The following is a 21,839-nucleotide window of genomic DNA, read 5'->3' as shown; positions in this document are numbered from 1 at the left end:
CACCCTTCCCCGAATGAGAGCCTTTGAGCTTGGTGGTTGATAGGTTTCACGAAATTTTCCACATCAACGAAACCTTTGTTGTACCACTTGTGTTCACAAGCCTCCAAAGCAACCTTTAAGTCGGCAATCTCCTCAGCTCGTGCAAGAGTCAAGCTCTCTGCCTTCGCCAGCTTAAGCTCGGTCCCCTTAAGCTTCATCTCTAGCTCCGCCTTCCCATTCTCTGCCAAAGCTTAAGCCTTCTCTGATGCTTGGGCCTTCTTCTTAGCAACCTTGGCGACCTTTTTCTGATCCTTCACCATGAGGGCCTTCTCACGCTCGACATCCTCAGTATCCTCCCTCAGCCTCCTTTCAATGAGATGGGTCAACTGCGCAGCCTGATTGCATGAAAGCCATAACTGTAAGGGAAAAAGGGAATATACATGCTACATAATAAAAGAAAGAAGGGTAAGAAGACATGTTGCCACTATAGTATGCCACTGAAGGCGCTTGGCTAGTGATTCATCATTCGCACCCGAGAGAAAGTGGATGTCTTCGGGCAGCAGCAATCCATGGACCAGACTTTGGGACACTCGCCCCCCACACCCTCACACCCACGGACACCGACAATGGCTCACTACCGAGCATGAAGACGAAGGCCCTGCTGAGAAGACGAAGCAACGTGAGACTTGACTTGTGAGGTTGGCTGAACATCACCGTGAGATTCTCTAATGGTAATCCCACCAGAAGCTCGCAGAGAGGTCCTTGATGGCGCATCCCCTACACCAGTGGAGGGTTGCTTGGTTATATGCTGCCTCTTTTGGGAACGGCTAGAAGGAGAAGGATGAGGGGGATTCAGGTCCCTACCTTGGGATTCTTGCTGTCGGGTCATGGACCGTGCACCTAGCACAAATCAATCAACTGTTAATGCACGTCTTGTCACCATTTCTTCTTTATCGGTATCAGATTCGGCTCTCGAGGATTGCACAAATTCAGTTGTCGTTGGCTTAGTAACTTGCACTGGGGCTTCAGGCTGCTCAACAAGTATGTGGCCTCTGCGGCTTCAAGATACACGTTCAGCTGATTTGTCCCTCACCGGTGCGAGATCCTTTGCGGTGATATATCTAGGACCTAGGTCTTGAGCCTCACCAGTCGTTAGGGAAGGCGGCAAAAAGTTGGCGTGTCAGACGTCAGTATAAGACAGCAACGGGTTGTCCACCAATAAGGCTGGCCCGAAGGGTTGCCAGGTAGAATACACAGGTTCTACATTGAGGACCAAATAAGATGCTCGGAGTTGTCCGTCCGAGTGAACAAAAATTTTTGACCTAAATACGAAGTTTAGGTCTTTAACATGCACAACTTTAAGGTCTAGTCAGAACCTCTTGCTTTTTGCATAGAAACAATATAAAAACTGGTTGGTGACCATTCGATCAAAATAATCATACGCACAATTAACAAATAAAAGAAGCTCGGTACCAACCAACATCATGTAGCAAGAGCGGATAGGGAGCTCACCAGCAAGCCAGTTGCCGCTCACCCGAACAAATTCTCCAGCCGAGTTTCTATTCGAGTCAGGTAGGCATGAAATAAGCTGTACCCTCATATCCTTAGTCTTTAAATAATAATCTGACCTAATGTTTCCACATAAACTATACATAAAGTTGATGTCGTGATGGTTCAGTTGCAACCCAAACAATTGGTTCAATTGACTAACGCAACTCACCACTTGGTAAAAATTAGGGGGGAGTTGGGCGAGGCAAAGGCATAGAATCTGTATGTTTTTAGACCCCTTAAAACCACAATCAGATTAACCTACGTAATTAGCCAAGTGATTACTTAGTCCAAGTTTCAGATCTAGGTTAACACAAACATATAATCATATTATGCAAAGCAGCGGAAATATAAATAACACAATGATATGATGACCCAGGAAACCAAACTGGTAAAAACCTGGAGAGGATTTAACCTAAGTATTTTCAAGGTAAACCTAAATCCACTATGAAAGAATCGAAGTTTTACAATAGGACTTAGACCACTAACATCCTATTGCTACCCACCATTAGAAACTTACTGACACGACCACGTGCAAGCTCTAAGACCACGGACTCCTTCTTTCTTGGATTCTCTAGCAAGTACAAGTACACCCACTTGTGTTTCTTTAAGCTTTTCAGTGCAATAGCTGAATGATCATCAAGCTCTCAATCAAATCTTCTTCTTGATAATCCTAAGCATGTGTGAAGGCAACCACCTCTAGATCTCACAAGAGATTCACACACACAACAAATAGAGCAACAGAAAAACGTGGCTAGAGTTTTCCTTTTATACTTAGGGCAAAACATAAAACCCAACACATTTTAATAGGCTAGGGCTAAGTTGGAAAAATCTATTGAAAAAACATTCTGCCCGAGATTTGATTGATCGAGCATGTTCTTCGATCGATCAAGATAGGCCGAAATGCACTAATACTTCTGCAACAGCTCAATTCCAACTTTACATAAAATACACAACTTTGAGCAAGTCTAAACAAGACTAACAACCTGTTTTGATCATGGTTTGCCAACAATACACATTAGAGTTCTAAATACATTAGTTTCTAAGTCTTTAGAACCTAACAGAATCTAAGGGTGCTTATAATGAGAGGGTCAACGAGGAACCTAACCCCACCCTTGAGGATAGCCATCAAGGGAAAGAACACAGTGTTTAAGCACTGGCACCTATGGATGTTGATATCGCCTTCGTGACAGTAGGCAATGTCAACATCTTTAAGGACGTTGTAGGCCATTCTAAAGCTGGCCAAGGACGCTTCTGAAGATAGAAGATGGGAATAGCCCATTCCTAAACTAAGATTCTTGAACTAGAATTAAGGAAAAACTTAAAGAAGAAAAAAAGTAGGAAGAAAGGCAGAGGGAACTTACTGTGGGCTCTAAGGAGAGAAAGTGTTCTGGGTTGGTGGATGAACGCACGAAGGAAGTATGCTCAGTAGAGAGGGAGTATGAAAAACGAAGAATGCAAAAAGTGAAGAAGAGATTTAGAGAGAACTATTTATAAGGTCCAACAGAGGAGTAAATAACATTTAATAAATGAAGAGTGGGAAACCCTACAAATCCCCATGGTAACTACCATGCGCGTTGCCTCAATTCATGAACCGTCAGGCAATGATGATGGCTGAACCAGATAGCCAGATACAGTGCTCCTTTTAAGGGCGCATTAATGAGGCTTTCAATGGCCAAGTATCTGCCCGTTGGACTTCCCAGATAGTTTCTTTCTTTTAGTGTCCTTGATTCGTTCCCGGAGACTGGGCACGAATCAAGGGGGGTTAATGTATGGCATAGGGATCCCTAGGCCCACTTGGGCCCTGAACTTCGATCCAATGGCATGACCTATGACCCCAACCCCTTTGATCGACTCTAAGCCCTAAGCCCTCTAGGGCCATAGGCCAGGCCTCATGCCACCCCAGAGCCCATTGGGCGAATACTCTTAATCTATACGCATTATGTTCCATCACCAGGACCTTGCCCAGTCAACCTTATCCTGAACAAGATAGTGATTGCTTGGGGTACCGCCTCCCGGCTGCCCAACAGTACCCTAGAGAGTATTGCTACCATGCGGCTTTTCTGAGGAAGGAAGCAGTTCCAATGCCACTCCTTCTACTCCCACCTAAACACCCACTTAAAGGCAATGGAATTGGACCTCCAAACCCACTAATAACCTAAAGTAATCATAACCCTTCCACTAATCTTGAGCTATAAATAAGAGATGAGAATGAGGAATTGGGGGTTGGCAATTCTGGGAAGAGTACTGGGAAAAAAGAGTAAATACTCAGAGAAAACAAAGGAGTGGTTTTGTTAAGAAGAGAGAAAGGCTTGAGGAAATAGAAGTATGTTTGGGTCTGCCGAGCAAAGGATCACCCACAGTAGGAAACCCAGAAGCCCACAAAACAAATAGATTGTGAGCCCAAGTAGAGGTTAGGCCCAATAGCCATATATTTTGGGCATGCAAATAATATATACTCGAAAAAGAGTGTGTATGTGTTATATTAAAGGGAAAACTTCAAAATCTGTCAAGCAAATTTGTTATATATGTTCTTCTAAGACAATTAATTTTGTACATGATTTGAATATGATATTTATGGTGTCTCCACATAAATTTAGGTACATGGAGTAAAATTGGAGTTTAATTTCAAATTTTAATTGAACACTTGGAAAGATAATTATGATGTGGTCCTCACATAAATTTAGACGTATTTTGCAAAATTGAACTCCAATTTTTTTTTGAGAAAACGGTAAGTCAATATTATTAAGGTAAATCAGATTGGAATACAACCTCCAACTCACTAGGCAGATCTTCTACCCATACATCAAAATCTGCGGATGAAACCGCTCTCCTAGCTAGAGCATGTGCCAACTTATTACCATCCCGGCGAACATGCTGAAATTGACAAAACTGTAAGGATAAAATTTGATTGCGTGCATCTTCAATTATATTCCCATACAGAGTGTTACACCTCTCCTTTGCTTTCAAGGCCTGCACCACCCTCAAACAATCCCCTTCCACAATCACCTTAAAAAAACATAATTCTTTTGCGAACACAACAGCTCGGCAAGCAGCTAACGCTTTAGCAACTTCAACTAAGTTAGGCTTCCGGATTTTCTAACTTAAGGCAGCTATTACATGGCCATGACAATCTCTGATCACCACTCCCAAACTTGCACAACCCAAATCTTCAAATATAGCCGCATCAAAGTTTGCTTTATAGAACGTATCCTGAGGAGGAATCCAACGAGCTGGTGTAACTCTAATTTAGAATTCTAATTGAAATTTCTCTGAGTTTCACCTATTAATATATATATATATATATATATATATATAGCTAATCACAGATCCATGCAATGTGCGGGAATATTATTAATGATTATTTTGTGGTTAAACTTAATTATTTGAAAGTAACAAATTTATGAATAAGTTAGTAAACTACCATTAATAATAATAATAATAATAATAATAATAATAATAATAATAAAAGCCTAAAGATATATAACATAATTTATGAAATTATTAAAACAAAATTTTGTCAAGAAATCATTTAAATCATTGATCAAGTTTATGACATACCCTAGAAACTTCATAATTAAATATAGTGTAAAGTAACTATGGCTTTTATGAAAACAATGAATTCAAATTGACAAATTGAAAATAAAGAAATAAAAAGAAGTAGAAAAATAAAAATGAGATAAAATTTTGACATCCACCCTCTCTTCATTGGCGCCAAGAATTCATTTATTTGGGACGACTCCAATGATCACCTTTCCCTAGGTTTCAATGGTGAACTCATAACTTGATGGTGAAGGCACTAAGTGAGAGTCCACGTCATAACCAAGTTTTGCAATCACAAGGCTTCACAACACTAACTTGATAGAAGTTGAGGTTGAAGGGAATTTCAAGATCAAAGTAGCAGTCATGCCTATAACCAAGAAAGATTAATGTGTTCATAATTATGAGATTACATAAGGGGATAACTTTGCTCTTTTGGACTTAAGCTTCAATTTTTATGCACTGAGTGGCCAAGTTAAAGGTGTTTTGTGCCAAACTTATGCGAGCAACTATGTGAGTAAGGTAAAGATGGGAGTCGTCAGAAATAATTTATTAAATCTCTTGCTCTATTGGGATGAACGTCCGAGCAGCAATTTGTAAGAAATAATTTATTAAATCTCTTCCTTTTCAGTGCTCTATATAGCTACCTAGTGAGCACTCATTGGAGCACTCTTTTGTCATAAATTTTTTAAATAAGGCCATAATCATCATCAATGACATATTTTTAGCCATTTTTAATTAATGTATTTGTGCAATTAATTTATATAACACAACAAAATGGTAAGCTGCAAATAAAAATATGTTTATTTCTTTTGCATTGAAATAAAACCCATTAAATAACAAATAATAGATGATTTTTTTGGGGGGGGGGGGGGGGGTAGCGTAAGCAGAAGATCTGCATTATTAGACATTAGGCCTTTCTTCTCAAAAACAAAGAAATTAGACATTAGGCCTTAGAAATTTCACCAACATCTATCATGGCTGAGTCAAAGTAATGAATATGGGACTCTTAACTCTATGTGTACTGTCACTTCATTCCAATGATGCTGATAAACTTGTCATTTGGTTAATTGAAAGCAATTGTGGTGGTCCCTATATCGCAACCAGGAAAGATTTTTTCTGGTTCAAGTGACTAAAAGTCAACTTATTTGGAATAACAGTGACCTTGAGATTCTTCGGCGCCCTGACAGTTGCCTTGTATATAGATTTTCTAGAGCCCACATTTGTTACTGTCCTATGAAAGATGGCTGATATACTAGATTTAGCGTTGGTAAACTGTGACAGTTTTTAGACCCCTTAAACAATTGATTAAACTTAGGTAATTAGCCAAGTTGTTACTTAGTCCAATTAAACAAGTCTAGGTTATCACAATAATAAAGATCAAATCATGCAAAGCAGGGGAAAATAAATAACACAAGATATGATCTCCTAGGAAACCAAATCGGTAAAAACCTGGGGAGGATTTAACCTAGCTATCCTCAAGGTAAACTTGAATCCACTATCTTGAAAGAATCGAAGTTCATACAATAAGACTTACAAGCCCCCACACTCAACTTCTTATTGCTACCAACCAGTAGAACTTACTGACACGACCACGTGCAAACTCCGAATCCATGGACTCCTTCTTTCTTGGATTCCCACCAGCTACAAGCACACTTGCTTGTGTAGTCTTTAAGCTTTAATGGCAGCAACTGAATTGATCATCAAGGTTTAGAAAATATATCCTCCTTGAAAACCCTAAGTTTGTGTAAAGGAAAACTCCTCTAGATCTCACAAGAGATTTACACAAACCGCAAATATGAGCAACACTAAAATGTGGCTAGGGTTTGCCTTTTATACTTAGGACAAATAAGAAACCCTAAAAACATTTTAAAACAAATAGGGATGAGTTGGACGAATCTGCATAAAAGCAATCTGCCCGAGCTTCGATCGGTTGAGCCTAAGCTTCGATCGATCGAACCAGGCCGAAAGCCACAGTGCTTCCTGCTTTAAACTCGATTCCAACTTTACATTGACATACAACTTTGAGCTAGCTTTAAACATTTCTAAACACATTGTTTTGATCATGGTTTGCCAACAATACACATTAGAGTTCTAAATACATAAAATCCTAAACTTTAGAACCTAACAAACTCCCCCTTTGGCAATCCGTGACAAAACACAACTTAGAAGCTTAAAGTTTACAAAATGAAAAGCCCTTTACAAAATAATGCTCATAAACCAAATTCAATCCTAACTACTATCCATCAGTTGCAAGTGTAGACAGCAGTTCAATTGAATCAACCTGTATATTTCTTGAAACACTAAACAAAATGCATAACCGCATGTGTGGAAATAATACAAGTAAACAAAATAACTTCTTGATTTCAAACAACACACAAATAAAGACATATATCAATGAATAACTCATAAATATAAATCAATAAGCAATTTGAAACAAGAAAAAAATAAAGTACCAACAAAAACATAAAACTCCCCTTAACATGAATATCCCATCAAAAACAAGGTAAGAACTAAAAATGTTAAGTACATAGGGAAGCACCTAGATACAATCTAAAACTCCACAAGCTCCAACCAAAAACAAATAATCTCCCCCTGAAAACAAAAAACCTACAAGTACTCCTCCTTTTTGTGACGGAATGCCAAAGGGCAGACAAGATATCCATCATCAAAAGAGAGGTGGTCTAAACTGCGCCAACTCCGCACGCAAGGCACGGATCTCATCAAGTACGTCACCAAAATCTGTCCTTGAGCCGCCTGAACGGTCAAGACATGATCCAACGTGCGACGAATGTCTGAATCATCCGAAGCAGTCGGTGGAGGAACAACAACATCAGCATCAGCAGCAGCACCTAAAGTCTCAGCAACAGCTGTACCTGTAGAAGAGGGAGGAGGGGGAACACTACTAGATGACACACCTCTAGTACGAGGAAGAGCAACTCTCAATTGAGCAGCCCTCTGACGAAGAAAGGTGGCACCTATAGGAGCTATCACATGAACAGGCTCACCCGACGAAAAACCATCTAGACCTAAGTAGATCAGAATCCTATGAATGAAAATAGGATGAATCAGCGCATGCCCTATGGTAGAACTCCTATGAACCTCGTTCAAAGAACGAAGGAACAAGTGAGGAAAACTGATGGACGCTTCAGAAGCAAAGGCGTACAAAAACACACATCGCTCTAAAGGGATGGTATAGAAGTGAGAGATAGGCCACAAGGAATGACACACAATCCTAAAGAAGAGATAGGTCGTCTCGGTAAGCTCAGCGGACGTGATCTGAGTATCAGTACCCCACTGGATAGATGACCCAGTGATGTAAGACATGACAATGTCTAAAGAGGGTGACTCATCATAGGGATAGTTAGCATCCCGAACAACCGGCACCTTAAGAGCCTCAACCACTACCCGAGGGGTAATGGTGAACTCTACACCTCGTATCCAACTCCTAACTAGGGTGTTGGAATCATAGACGTGACAAGAGAGGTTCGAGTAGAACTCTTTAATCAGGGCGGTCGGGGGTGGATGATCTATCTCTAAGAGAGGCAACCAACCTCTAGACTCAAAATTGGCCCTAATGGCCGGATCAAGCTGATCTAAAACAACTGCTCGCTCAAACCAGATCTTACGCTTACAGTTCAAAGAGTCATAGGCTTCTCTACACTTATCATTCTTAAACAGCTCAACCCTAGGTGGAGACTCAGAGGAAGTGGAAGTGGTCCTATGAGCTCTAGTTTTCCTAGGCATGGTTCTAAGATAAGGATCAAAACACAGAGTGAAAGAACAAAAAACCACAAACCAAAACCAAGGGCAGACTGCAAGTTAAAACAAAAACAAAATATAGAATCAAAATCTATATGATGCATGAACAAGTTTAAATGTCATGATGCATGTTCTAATGCAGTGAATTAAGTAAAAAAGGTTCAAATTACAAAATTGGCTTGCACATTAAGGTTTTTAACACAAAAACCCCAAAATTATAGAGACCACTTGATCAATTTGAGAAATATTGACGAATTGATCATTACACATGATATAATAACAAAAATAATGACCAAATACATCAATTGGATAAGCCAATTTCATCAATTTAAGCCAATTTGACAAAATCCCCAATTCGGATCAAATTTAAAACCCTAGAATTTCCAATTTTTCAAAAACCACAAAATTGATCAAATTAAACTATAGGGAACATCAATATAACATCATGGCACAAAAACCCATTGATCAATTACATAATAATAGGCTTGAATCATCAAAAACCCCAATAAGTTTGAAGATGCCGAAAATACCCATGATAATGCATGAAAAATGCATGAAAACAAGAAAATAAACTTGAAAAAGAAGGGCAAAAGGGACTTACCGGCTTCCAAGGACAAAAACCTTGCAAAAAACTTGAAGGAAAACAACAAAAAAAATGGATGGTGGAGCCTAGAGCCAACGCGGAGAGAGAGAAAAGCAAGAAACTATTTGAAAAGTGACTTTGAAAAAGTCCAATTTTGCCTTTTAAAAAACCTGATGCGCGAGTTTCGATCGGTCGAAAATAATCCTCGACCGGTCGAAACAGACAAAGACACCCTCTCTCAAATTTTAAAAAATTTTAAAAATTTCGATCGGTCGAAAAACAGAATGGACCGATTGAATCAGGTAGAGACTCACCATTTTCGAGGAAAAACACAATTTTTGAAAAAACAAGATGATTTGACTCAAAGCATTGAATTTTAAGAACAAAAATGCATGAGTATGAGATGGTATGTTTTTCAAATCAAGAATTTTAAGCCCAAAATTCCCAAAAACAAAATTTTGCATTCTCCACAAATTTTCAAGCAACAAATTTAGTTTGCACATAATTCAAAGTGATTGCAAAAACGTGGTTGGTCAGACCATAAACACACACAATAACATGTACGATGTTTAGCAAAGAATAACTCGTGTAGTGTGTGCGACTAGCAAAGACTTAAGATACATGTGAGGTGATATGTGAATAGCAATCAATCACAAAGTCTACAAAATTCATCACAAAGAATTTAAAAGAGACTATCACCTAAAGAGTCACATCATATAACTCCCACATCTCCTAGATCATAAGCTTGCAATCATGTAAGTTTCTTATATTTATGCCTCATAATATACATTCCAATTTTAAGTTATGTGAGTTTGGTATCAAGCCTAATAGTACACACCAATTTTGATTTTAAGAATTAACCACTTTAACTGAGGCTTCACCTTATGTTCTTTTTGTGCATGTGCTACACTTTCTCGAGCACAAAATCTTATGATATGTACTAAGGTGTTCATAATTGGCTAGTGAACAGTGGTGAGATGGTTATTTATGCCTTTCTCTAAAAGTTCAAGTCCAACATTTAAAAACATGTGACTTCAAGATTAAGACATAGTAATAAAAAACCATACACATCTTTCCCACACAACATGCACTACAAATCTTCAACTAGTAGAGTGCAATAAATAAGCTTATCAAAGCTAAACAAGGTACAAAAGACATGTTAGTTCAAGTCCAACATTTAAAAACATGTGACTTCAAGATTAAGACATAGTAATAAAAAACCATACACATCTTTCCCACACAACATGCACTACAAATCTTCAACTAGTAGAGTGCAATAAATAAGCTTATCAAAGCTAAACAAGGTACAAAAGACATGTTATGTGAAAATAAATTGACCAACCTTGTTCTTAAAAACCAAGAAAAATAGTGCAAAACAAAATGCACTTCCTTTTCCCTTTTTTTTTAATTGTTTTTTCTTTTTCTTTTTTCTTTCTTTTTTAATAAAAATAAAAAACACCTAGAATGAAATGCATGAATGTTATGCTATGCAAATCCTAGAGACACAAAAAAAACAAAACCAAAGAACAATGGTCACAAAGGGTAGAGCAATGAAGCACAAGGACCAAGAGGCTAAAGACAAATCAGAGACACAGAATCACACCAATCACTTGACGAAGAGTCTCAAACTTACTTCTATCAAGAGGTTTGGTAAAAATGTCGGCATTCTGACGCTCAGTAAGAATATACTCAAGACACACAATTTTTCTTTCAACAAGATCCCTAATGAAGTGATATCTAATCTCTATGTGCTTAGTCTTAGAATGCTGAACAGGGTTCTTAGATATGTCAATAGCACTAGAGTTATCACAGTAAACCACCATGGTATCTTGGGATATCCCATAATCTGTTAAAACCTTTTTCATCCAAAGAAGTTGTGAGCAACAACTTCCAGCAGCAATATATTCTGCCTCGGCAGTAGACAAGGACACAGAATTTTGCTTTTTGTTCATCCAGGCAACAAGGTTAGCACCAACATAAAAACATCCACCAGTGGTGCTTTTTCTATCATCAGCATTACCAGCCCAATCAGAATCAGAAAAACCAGCAAGAGACAGATTAGACTCTTTGCTATAAAATAATCCATAGTCACAAGTTCCAGCAACATATTTAATTATTCTTTTAACAACATTTAAGTGTGAAACCTTAGGATTAGACTGAAATCTAGAACAAACACCAACACTAAAAGCAATATCAGGCCGACTAACAGTCAAATATAACAGACATCCAATCATACTTCTGTATATTGTAACATCAACAGACTCACCTGATGGATTATTCGTTAGTTTTGCATTGGCAGCCATTGGTGTTCTAGCATGGGCAGCATGGTCCAGTCCAAATCTCTTGACTAGATTCTTTGTGTATTTGGCTTGGTTGATGTAGATCCCTGAATCCGTTTGCTTCACCTGTAATCCTAAGAAATATGTTAGTTCACCAACCATACTCATTTCAAATATTGCCTTCATTTCATCTACAAAAGAATGAGCAAGAGAGTCATTAGTAGCACCAAAAACAATATCATCTACATAAATTTGAGCTACAACAAAACTGTTCTTATCCTTTCTTATGAAGAGAGTAGTGTCTACAAATCCCCTTTTGAAGCCGTGCTCAGTAAGATGTGCAGTCAATCTATCATACCAAGCCCATGGAGCTTGTTTCAAACCATACAATGCTCTCTTCAATTTATACACATCATCCGGTCTGTGAGGGTCAACAAATCCTTTGTTTCCTGTCATATGCCTGGAACAACCACTATCCAAATACCAAAGACAAGAATCACGTGCCTTTAAGGTAGTTAAGGTAGTGTAACACAAATAATTATTACCACATATGATAAGACCAAGATGTTTAAGGAAAGATTTAACAAACTCAACAAGAGACAAATATACAAAGTAAGCAAGTTGATGAATAAGCAGAAAGAATTTCCAAAAATCCATACCAAAGGGGTCAAGGATCAGCTCAGTGATCAAAGGATCAACAACAAAAGAGCTACCCACTCTGATACCACTTGACAGTTTTTAGACCCCTTAAACAATTGATTAAACCTAGGTAATTAGCCGAGTTGTTACTTAGTCCAATTAAACAAGTCCAAGTTATCACAATAATAAAGATCAAATCATGCAAAGCAGCGGAAAATAAATAACACAAGATATGATCACCCAGGAAACCAAACCGGTAAAAACCTAGGGAGGATTTAACCTAGCTATCCTCAAGGTAAACTTGAATCCACTATCTTGAAAGAATTGAAGTTCATATAATAAGACTTACAAGCCCCCACGCTCAACTTCTTATTGCTACCAACCAGTGCAAGCTCCGAATCCATAGACTCCTTCTTTCTTGGATTCCCACCAGCTACAAGCACACCCGCTTATGTAGTCTTTAAGCTTTAATGGTAGCAACTGAATTAATCATCAAGGTGTAGAAAATATCTCCTCCTTGAAAACCCTATGTTTGTGTAAAGGAAAACTTCTCTAGATCTTACAAGAGATTTACACAAACCACAAATATGAGCAACACTAAAACATGGCTAGGGTTTGCCTTTTATACTTATGACAAATAAGAAACCCTAAAAACATTTTAAAATAAATAGGGCTGAGTTGGACGAATTTGCAGAAAAGCAATCTGCCTGAGCTTCGATCAGTCGAGCCTAAGCTTCGATCGATCGAGCCAGGCCGAAAGCCACAGTGCTTCCTGCTTTAAACTCGATTCCAACTTTACATTGACATACAACTTTAAGCTAGTTTTAAACACTTCTAAACACATTGTTTTGATCATGGTTTGCCAACAATACACATTAGAGTTCTAAATACATAAAATCCTAAACTTTAGAACCTAACAAATTGAAAATACATGGATGGGTAATTTAAGACATCATGTCCTCCAATGTTTGGGAGACTTGAGCAATTGGTGATCTCTCCAGTGAACAAGCGTCGCAGTGTCCCAGTGTAGCCCTCATTACATAGGAAGCGGGTATAGTCGGACGTTGAAATGTCATATATCAAACTGGGGTCCAATGCTCTAATGGGGTCAATTTGGCCAGCCCCATATGCTAACTCAGTTTGGTCATCCTTGATTTTCAATTCAAATGCTGATCATCAATCAAGAAGCAAAATTATAAAACACTCAAAAAGCCTAATTTTTTTATATAAAACTTATTTTGGGAAATATGAGATTATATCTTGATCAATGTGTTTATATAGAAGGAATACAAATGTTAAGATTGTTGGAAATATGCATATATGTAGCGGAAAGTTAAACGGATCTACTTCATTCACAATTTATAACATGCACTATGTAAATTTAAGAATTCAAGTATAAGAGAGAATACCTTGAAGCGGTGAATTTCAAAAACAAAGATTGAAGCACTTGGGAATACTTTTAATCTTCACTCCAATTCCACTAACGCCCAAGAAGTGTGGACTCTCAATTGGTTACAAATGATGAATTTGAGAGTGACATACACTCACCTACACCATTTTACAATGATGTTTCTCATATATATAATTCTATACATTTTTCCCTTTGTATCTAACCAATTATCTAATTGGGCTGACCTTTTGGGCCTTTCCAATTGGGCTTAAGTGTGTGGTTTGGAGTGGGACCAAAAGGGACTAATAAGACACTAGCTCCAATGGGCCTTAGACTTTTCTGTCAACTCTTGACAAGTCCAAAGTTACCATTAACTATATTTAATACCACTATATAAATATAGTTGCACTCTAGGCCTTATCTATAAATTATATCCCAAGACTTTATTGTACATGCAACCCCTTCATAAAATATTCGTAGTAATACAAAGTCATTAATGTAGACTATCACTATATAAATTACTACATCTTAATCCTTGAGTACCCGGTTTAATCCTTTTAAGTTATTCACCATATATTTATGAAATCCAATTCATAAATATATACTTTAGTAATTTCTTACTAAAGTGGTTAGGCCTAACTCTCTGAATAACTAAACCCATTAAACTTATCTCAAGGGAATATTTTATATCTCCGTTAAGAGACTATGAATTCCATCTTATGAATATATGTTCCATCAACACTAAATGTGGCTGCCCAATATAATGAGGTTTTGACCGTTACTTTAGATTTCACTCTTGACATATCAAAGCAACCTACACTTCATGATCAAGTCCATTATTTTCTCAGGATTAAGAGTTCATGCAAATATAAGTCGTGAGATTTATTATTCAATTGACAGTCTTTACAAGAATAATAAATCTCACAGCGGTCCAGTTCAATATGTTTTAACTCTTAAAACATATCAACATATCAACTAGAAGTCACTACTTCCATGATCAAGACAAATCATCTTAGTTGATATGTTATAGTCTTCGCAGATGAAACGCCCAATTTCATCACCGACTACGAACTAAATTCTGAGTTTACAAAGAACTTGTAATTTATATCTTCTGTGACTTTTCACATAAATCACATACTATGCATCTCATGGACTATATGATAATGTCCAAATATTCATGTTACCATTATTCAGATAATAATAAAACAAATTTATTAATTACAATATTAAGTCATGCATCATGTCATACATAATGTCACACATAATATCATACATAGCATCATACAATAGGATTTAAGGGCACTAATCCTAACAAAGATTATTACAAATTTTGCTACCGAAGATTTACAAACTAAAGTGACAATATGAATTTCATTGGTGCATCTTCAATAACTAATATATAGACATATATATATATATATATATATATATATATTGTGGATAATGACACATTGGTTTGTAATGATTTTGCAATAAAATTTCTAGTATCCCTAACTTTACTCATAAAATGAATATCATACATTTCTTATTAGAAAATAATCATCTCCATTAATCATGGGGAAAATTTGTTTCATAGTAAAGATTTTATATTTGAATCAAACAGTTTACATAACATATGGAAACATATTAAGATGGGTATTATTTCTACTAAACTAATTGGCATATTATACATATTGTTGGTAAACAATGAGCAGTGTGATGGCATTGGAGAATTTGAAATAAAAATTAAAAACCTCTTATTGACACCATTATAATGATGGTTCTTGTAAAATGACACTCATCTTTAACACATCATGAGAATTTCAGGAGACTAACCAGTTGTCATTAGGGCCGATTTAATTGCAGAAGAAGACCAATTAGGGTGGAATGTTTTGATGTAGGCAGCAGCACCAGCCACATGAGGGCAAGCCATTGAAGTTCTAGATAGTATATTATACACACCAAACCGGTCGTCCGAAGGAGACCTAGTCGCTGATGAAAGTTTAGAGTAAGCAGCTAGTATATCTAGCCCAGGTGCCACAATATCCGGCTGCAAATCAAACATAATTTAAAACCATCATACTAGTATATATGCTCAAAATAAGTACACAAATTTATGCCTAGAATGTTTATCATTGCAAAAGGTTACCTTAAGTATTGTGCGAGATATCTTGGATGGACCTCGGCATGAAAAGGAAGCCACAAAGGGTGCAGCAGTGTTGCGTATTGATTTGGACTGGTGTATGATAGCTTGAGGGTTTCTGAAAATTTTATCATTGAAAAAGAAAATCTATTAAGAATGTTAATATATCAAGTTATTTTTTTATATTAATTGAATAATTACAAGTTATAATGAACCCTAAATAATGTATAAGGTATATATAGGATCAAAAACTAGGCTACAGGCTAGCTCTATATTAGTATGAACTTAGATTATATACTTTGGTCACAACAAAAAGAAAAAGAAAAAATTCAAATTAATAGCAACCCTCCTAGCAATTATTGGGGAGGGGGGGCATTTTATATAATAAATCTGTTTCTTCTTACTTACTTGGTTGAGTTGACGTATGCAAGAATTTTGTAAGCAAAACTAGAATCAACAAAGGCACCAGGGATGATAGACGTAAAGGTGGTATCTATCTTCTCTACGAGAGATATGAGATCCCCAGCCGCACCTATGCTCTTAATGTAAGTTTGACTTGCTGATTCATTGCATAGCACGATCTTTCCTTTGACTTTATTCGCGTCCAGGCTCCCTTCACTACAATACCTGCACAATTCTTTAATTGATTAGTGCTACTAATATTAACAGTCTGACCCTGAATATATATTAGGTTTGGTGATCTTCAATTACAGTATAAATCATGAAATAGAAAGTGCTCTCTAATTAATTACCAGGGAGTTGAAGTTGGAGATAAAGAACTATTGGCTGCTAATCCCGCAGTGGTTAGAGGGTACGTCTTCTTTTTTGGTGAAAATATGTTGATGGAAATTCCCTGTTATTCAATGCCCCATTAAATGTAACGTGATTATGATCAAGAGAAATGGAAAAGGATCATGCTCCCAGATAAAAGCACTCCATTGCTGAATATTATTACACTCTAAATGAGATGAGTTGTTTTATTTACGATCATCCCCATTTAAAATCTTTTAAATAATGTGACATTCTGTACATAGTTAGATTTTAAAAAAATTAAAAATTAAAATCTTAACTATAAAACGAAGTCCACCTGTTTCAAGTAAAAAAGAAAATTATCATGTTCCTAGATGGAAGCACTCCTTTACTAAGCAAGACCATCATAATTAATGCCACAAGTTGCTTCAGGATCATCTCCATTTGAAATATTTTCATATTTTTGGTTAGATTAAATATTACTATAAATCTAGTGCTATATCATTTTTTTTTGGTAGCAAAACTTTGTATGCCATCCCAAAAAGAAAGAAGAGACTTACATCAGTTTGTAGGTTATTTCCAAGTTTAACTGAAGTCCTGAACAGCCTATCAATGGAAGAAGCACCAACAGTCATTATTCAAGGACCTATGTTCTGCACAGTATACAAAGATGGGCCACCATTCCCCGCCGAACATACTGTGAAAATCCCCCTCTTCATTGCATGAAAGGCACCAATCGAAATGGGATCCTCAAAAAAGCTACTTGAGGATGCTCCAATAGATATTGATAGCAAGTCAATTTCATCATCAATGGCATCGTCCATCTAGCCAAAAGGTCTATCTCACTGCAATCTTCGTTCGAACACACCTTGTACATTGCAATGCGTGTTGATGGAACCCCACCTCGAGCTATGCCTTTGGCTAAACCGTAAAAGCTTGCGCCTGCTATTGAGGCACCTGCTGCAGTGGATGCAGTGTGACTGCCATGGCCATCATCATCTATTGGGGATGGATTTGGATCTAATTTGGCCCTTACGGGGTCATTGTTGTAGAATGTTGCACCTATTACCTTGCTGCATAAAAGGGTGAATAGCTTGGAAATTAAATGAAAGATCCATGCGTGAATAGCTTGAATCATGTGCTTTATAACAACCTTATGTGCACCACATGGAATAATATCCCATTGAACTTGTCCTACTTAAATTAGGACTTGTGGTTACCGACTTAGGTTTTGCTTTTTACCCTAACTAACTTGTACTTGTATAAATAGCAATGAATGGAAATAGTATTTTGAATCAAATAATACCATGTCATCCATATCAAAATTCAATAAACAAGAGACATGTATGTAAAAATAACTACTCATTAACACAACCGATATGGTATCATTTGATACCAAATACCCTCTATAATTGATGGGTGGTAATCAGAGTGAGCACCAACTTTTGTTATTAGAAAAGGTTTCCTCTATTCTTTGGTAGAGTTCTAAGTCGAGACTTTGTTTGTGCTTTGGTGTCTACGAGTTCTTTGGGTGTATTTGAGCCTTAGGTTTTGTGAGAGTGCTTTTGGTACCACCTTTGTACTCTCTTTTGTTAGTGAAACTTTCTCCTTAACACCGCTTGTGGACGTAGGCCATAAGTCGAACCATGTAAGTCTTAGTGTTACCTGTGTGATTGTTTCTTCTTTTTTTATTTCTATTTTTCATAACCCCATTGCTATTTGGATACATACAACAAATAGATCTTTATACTTTCTCTATTCTCAACAAATTGGTGTCAAAGCTTCTGCTTTTATAATAAGATGTATTATTTAAATTTCATTTTTATCCTAAGTAATGTTTAAAACACAATATTTTATTTTTAGAATTATTGATAAGATCTGCTATGATTGGAATAAAGCAACATACTTTTTATTATGCATCTAGGCATACTATTTTGTGGTTGGTCATAATTGAGGAGAGAGATTGAGATTGTTTACTTGTTACAGCCGGTGAAGTTGCCTACTACTTGGCATCTACCCTTCCATTTTGACGGAGAAGGTCCTAGTCCTTTGTCATCAAAACTTGGAGCATCAATATAAATTCCTAAAAAATAAGAGGAGGAAAAATAAAAAATTAAATAAGTTATCAAAATTCCACCATGATGACATGTAACATAGAGGAAGTTAAAGCTCTATGAGAAATCCCATGATCTTGTTGTATGAATTTTTGAATTCTACTAGGAAACACCGACACCACATTTTCATTCTCTATAAAAGATGCATATACCTATATAAATTATATAAGACAACCACTTGAAGAGAAATAAAGAAAAAGAAAAAGAAAGAAAGAAATGTCGTGTAACATGATGTTTTTAGTGTGTACCTTGTAGTCTTTCAACTTCATCTGGCAATAGGTTTGCTACAAATGCGTTAAAACTCTTTGTGTAGCTATATATCATGGACTTATGGGCAATAGGGCCACTGAAAAAAAAAACAATACTTGATGGTTTAATTGTCTACCCAAAAAACTCAATTTGTTGCATGCTGGGATGCTATATCATATATGGATTATACCCTAAAAGCTAATTTTATATACATATAAAATGATATAGAATAGATAGTACAGGCATTCTTAGAGTAGCAAGGCACTAGAAGTCATGGCGCAAGATCAAGGGGGTGCTAGTAGAGGCAATCGGGGTGACAATGTCGGAATTACATAAAATTTGACAAGTTGAAAGGAAACAGCATTTTGATAAAGACTTGAGCCTTAATCCTTGTGGGTCACCCAAATTTAGTCAAATTCCTTTGTTAAGGCCCCGAAAACTGTGTTTTTCATATTTTTAGTAATATTTGTTTTTCTTTAATAACTTTTAATTTAAAAATCAGAATAATGTCTCATCTATTTTGGGACATCTCTTAGAAACAGTATTTTCAATTTTCATAATTATCTCAATTTTGCTATTTTTGGAAAAAAATTTAATATTTTGCCACCTAATTATGTGTTTAACACAAATTAGGCTTTTGAACATATTGCTAGCTGTCCTAGGTTTTCTTTTAATTATTTAAACATATTGTAGCCTCCAAGACAATTTAGTTTTCAGATTTATAAAAATACAGAATTTGTCTATTATTTTTCTTTGGTGGATTCCAGATACCTATCACCTTGTGGATTTGAGGTTTTCATTAAGAAGATAACGTGTTTAGTTTCTTTTTCCATTCAAAAAGAAAAAATGTTTGTTTTCTTGTAGCTTCCACAACATCAGAAAAGCCCAATGCTATACATATTGATAAGTTCCTAACCATTATGGAACCGTCCCCTACCACCAAATCTTTGACCCATGTATGAATTATACTTCACCCAATTACTTTCCATGAAAGAGAGAACAAATCAAGACATTTATTCCTAGAGAAAATCTTCAGATTAGTCAACAAATTAAGGGACTAATTACTAGAAAAAATCATGGGATTGAGAACATTAATATTTAATATGCAATTCAAATTCAGATTATTTTTACTTTTGCATGTAATTCTATTATAAATTTGGATTCCATTGTAATTTACTTTCATGAGAGGTGTATGAGAAAATCATGTAAACTTGAATGTTTTCTCTCTTCTCCCTTTTCTTTTCTATGTATCTCATTTACAAATTTATAAATGAATTATTCCAGGTATAAATAAAATAAAAAATAAAAAATAAAAAAACAAAAGGAAAACTAGTATTGTTTAAATTAAAATATGAGTAGATATAAGCATGCAATGTTTAGATATTTTGTCATCCCACTTACCCTCCAACAATTGAAGAAAGCAAGTTGTGATGAAGATTAGTGGCAGAGGTTTTTGACTGTAGTGCCTCTCCCATGTACGCAATGTACGCATATGTGTTAATGAAAAATAAATTTCTGATTAGTGAATGAACTCGATTGTATGAAGTGAATGGATCAAGTAATATACAAATTATAAAATGCCTTCACCTTTCTAACTACGTCACTAGAACCATGAGTGAATGACCAATGAAGTTGCGTAGCCAGAAGGAAGAGGGTGATCATACAAATTTGAACCATTTTTAGTTCTTCCATTACATTCAACACTGCTCTTGCTTTCTCTGTTGTTCCAATATTTATAGTCAGATTTTTCTTTAAATATCCCTAGTTGTTCTTTCTCTTTTTTTGTGTTTTCTTAATATGGAGAACATTTTTATGCTAAAATATAATCTTGGACTTTTTCCAATTTACAATTAAGATTCTTGCATAGACTAATTAATTAAAGATACTACATCTGTTTAGGTGTAACTTCATTATATTTAATTACAAACGGTTTCTTTATTAGCTTGTCCACCTGTTAAAACTGAGAATAAGCACCCAAAATTTTTATGTATTGAATTATTTAAACAATGTACAAAGTAAGAATATGTTATTTATATAACTAGTCGCTAACCCGTGTGATGCACGGGATAGTTAAACAAAATTTATACACATTCACTTTTATTGGTACAATCATTTGAAAATAATTCTAACTAATACCCAAATGTAAGAGACACATTGATTTACTATTTAAAGTAGCCTTTTGAAGAATTTACACATATTGTGCAACTGAGCCTTAATTTCTTATCAACAATAAAAACATGGAAAGAAAATTAAAATTACAACAATTAATTACATTATCTTTCATGCTATACTTTGTAATTGTACGGAATTAAGTCAACTCAATTTAAGTAGTTGTAATAAAATTGGCTTCTACTATTCTCTATTCTATAGAGATATGAACATATTAGATTTCTCAAACAATTAACGGTATTGCAATAAAATGATTTATTATTGAAAATAAGAAACAAAGAAAATCTATCTATAGCTTAAGAAACACAATATACTAAAATTAAAGAGATAAAATTTTCGGAGGACAAAATATTATAGATAATTTTAGAAACAAATTATACACTTAAAAGGGTTAGTAATTTATAGCACTTACCCCCCACTATTAGTATATAGACACCAAGTGCGGTCGTCGTAACCCTTTGAAAGAACCTTACCCTATTGGACCCTATCAAAAAAAAAAAAAAAAAAAAACCCAATTAACAAAATTGATCCAAAAGGGTCTAAAAAGCACACAAAATCAATTCAAAAACAAAAATATGAGACAAAGTAATTACTTTCCGCTGCCAATGAAATCGTCTTTTGTATTGCTATTCCAAACTGCAACACTTATCTCTCTAAGGCCTTCAATTAACGAAAACACAAACTTCTCTTGGAATACCGGAGTATTATGACCATC

General features: G+C 36.0%; 1 pseudogene; it reads right to left on the bottom strand.

Moving 5' to 3' along the window:
* Positions 1 to 230: 230 nt before the first annotated feature.
* On the bottom strand, positions 231 to 20,430 carry LOC115995268 (annotated as a pseudogene).
* Between the last annotated feature and the right edge of the window lie 1,409 nt (positions 20,431 to 21,839).

This window comes from Quercus lobata, chromosome 1 (genome assembly GCF_001633185.2).
Source record: "Quercus lobata isolate SW786 chromosome 1, ValleyOak3.0 Primary Assembly, whole genome shotgun sequence".
Lineage (NCBI taxonomy): Eukaryota > Viridiplantae > Streptophyta > Magnoliopsida > Fagales > Fagaceae > Quercus > Quercus lobata.
This window is presented reverse-complemented; position numbering and strand designations above follow the sequence as displayed.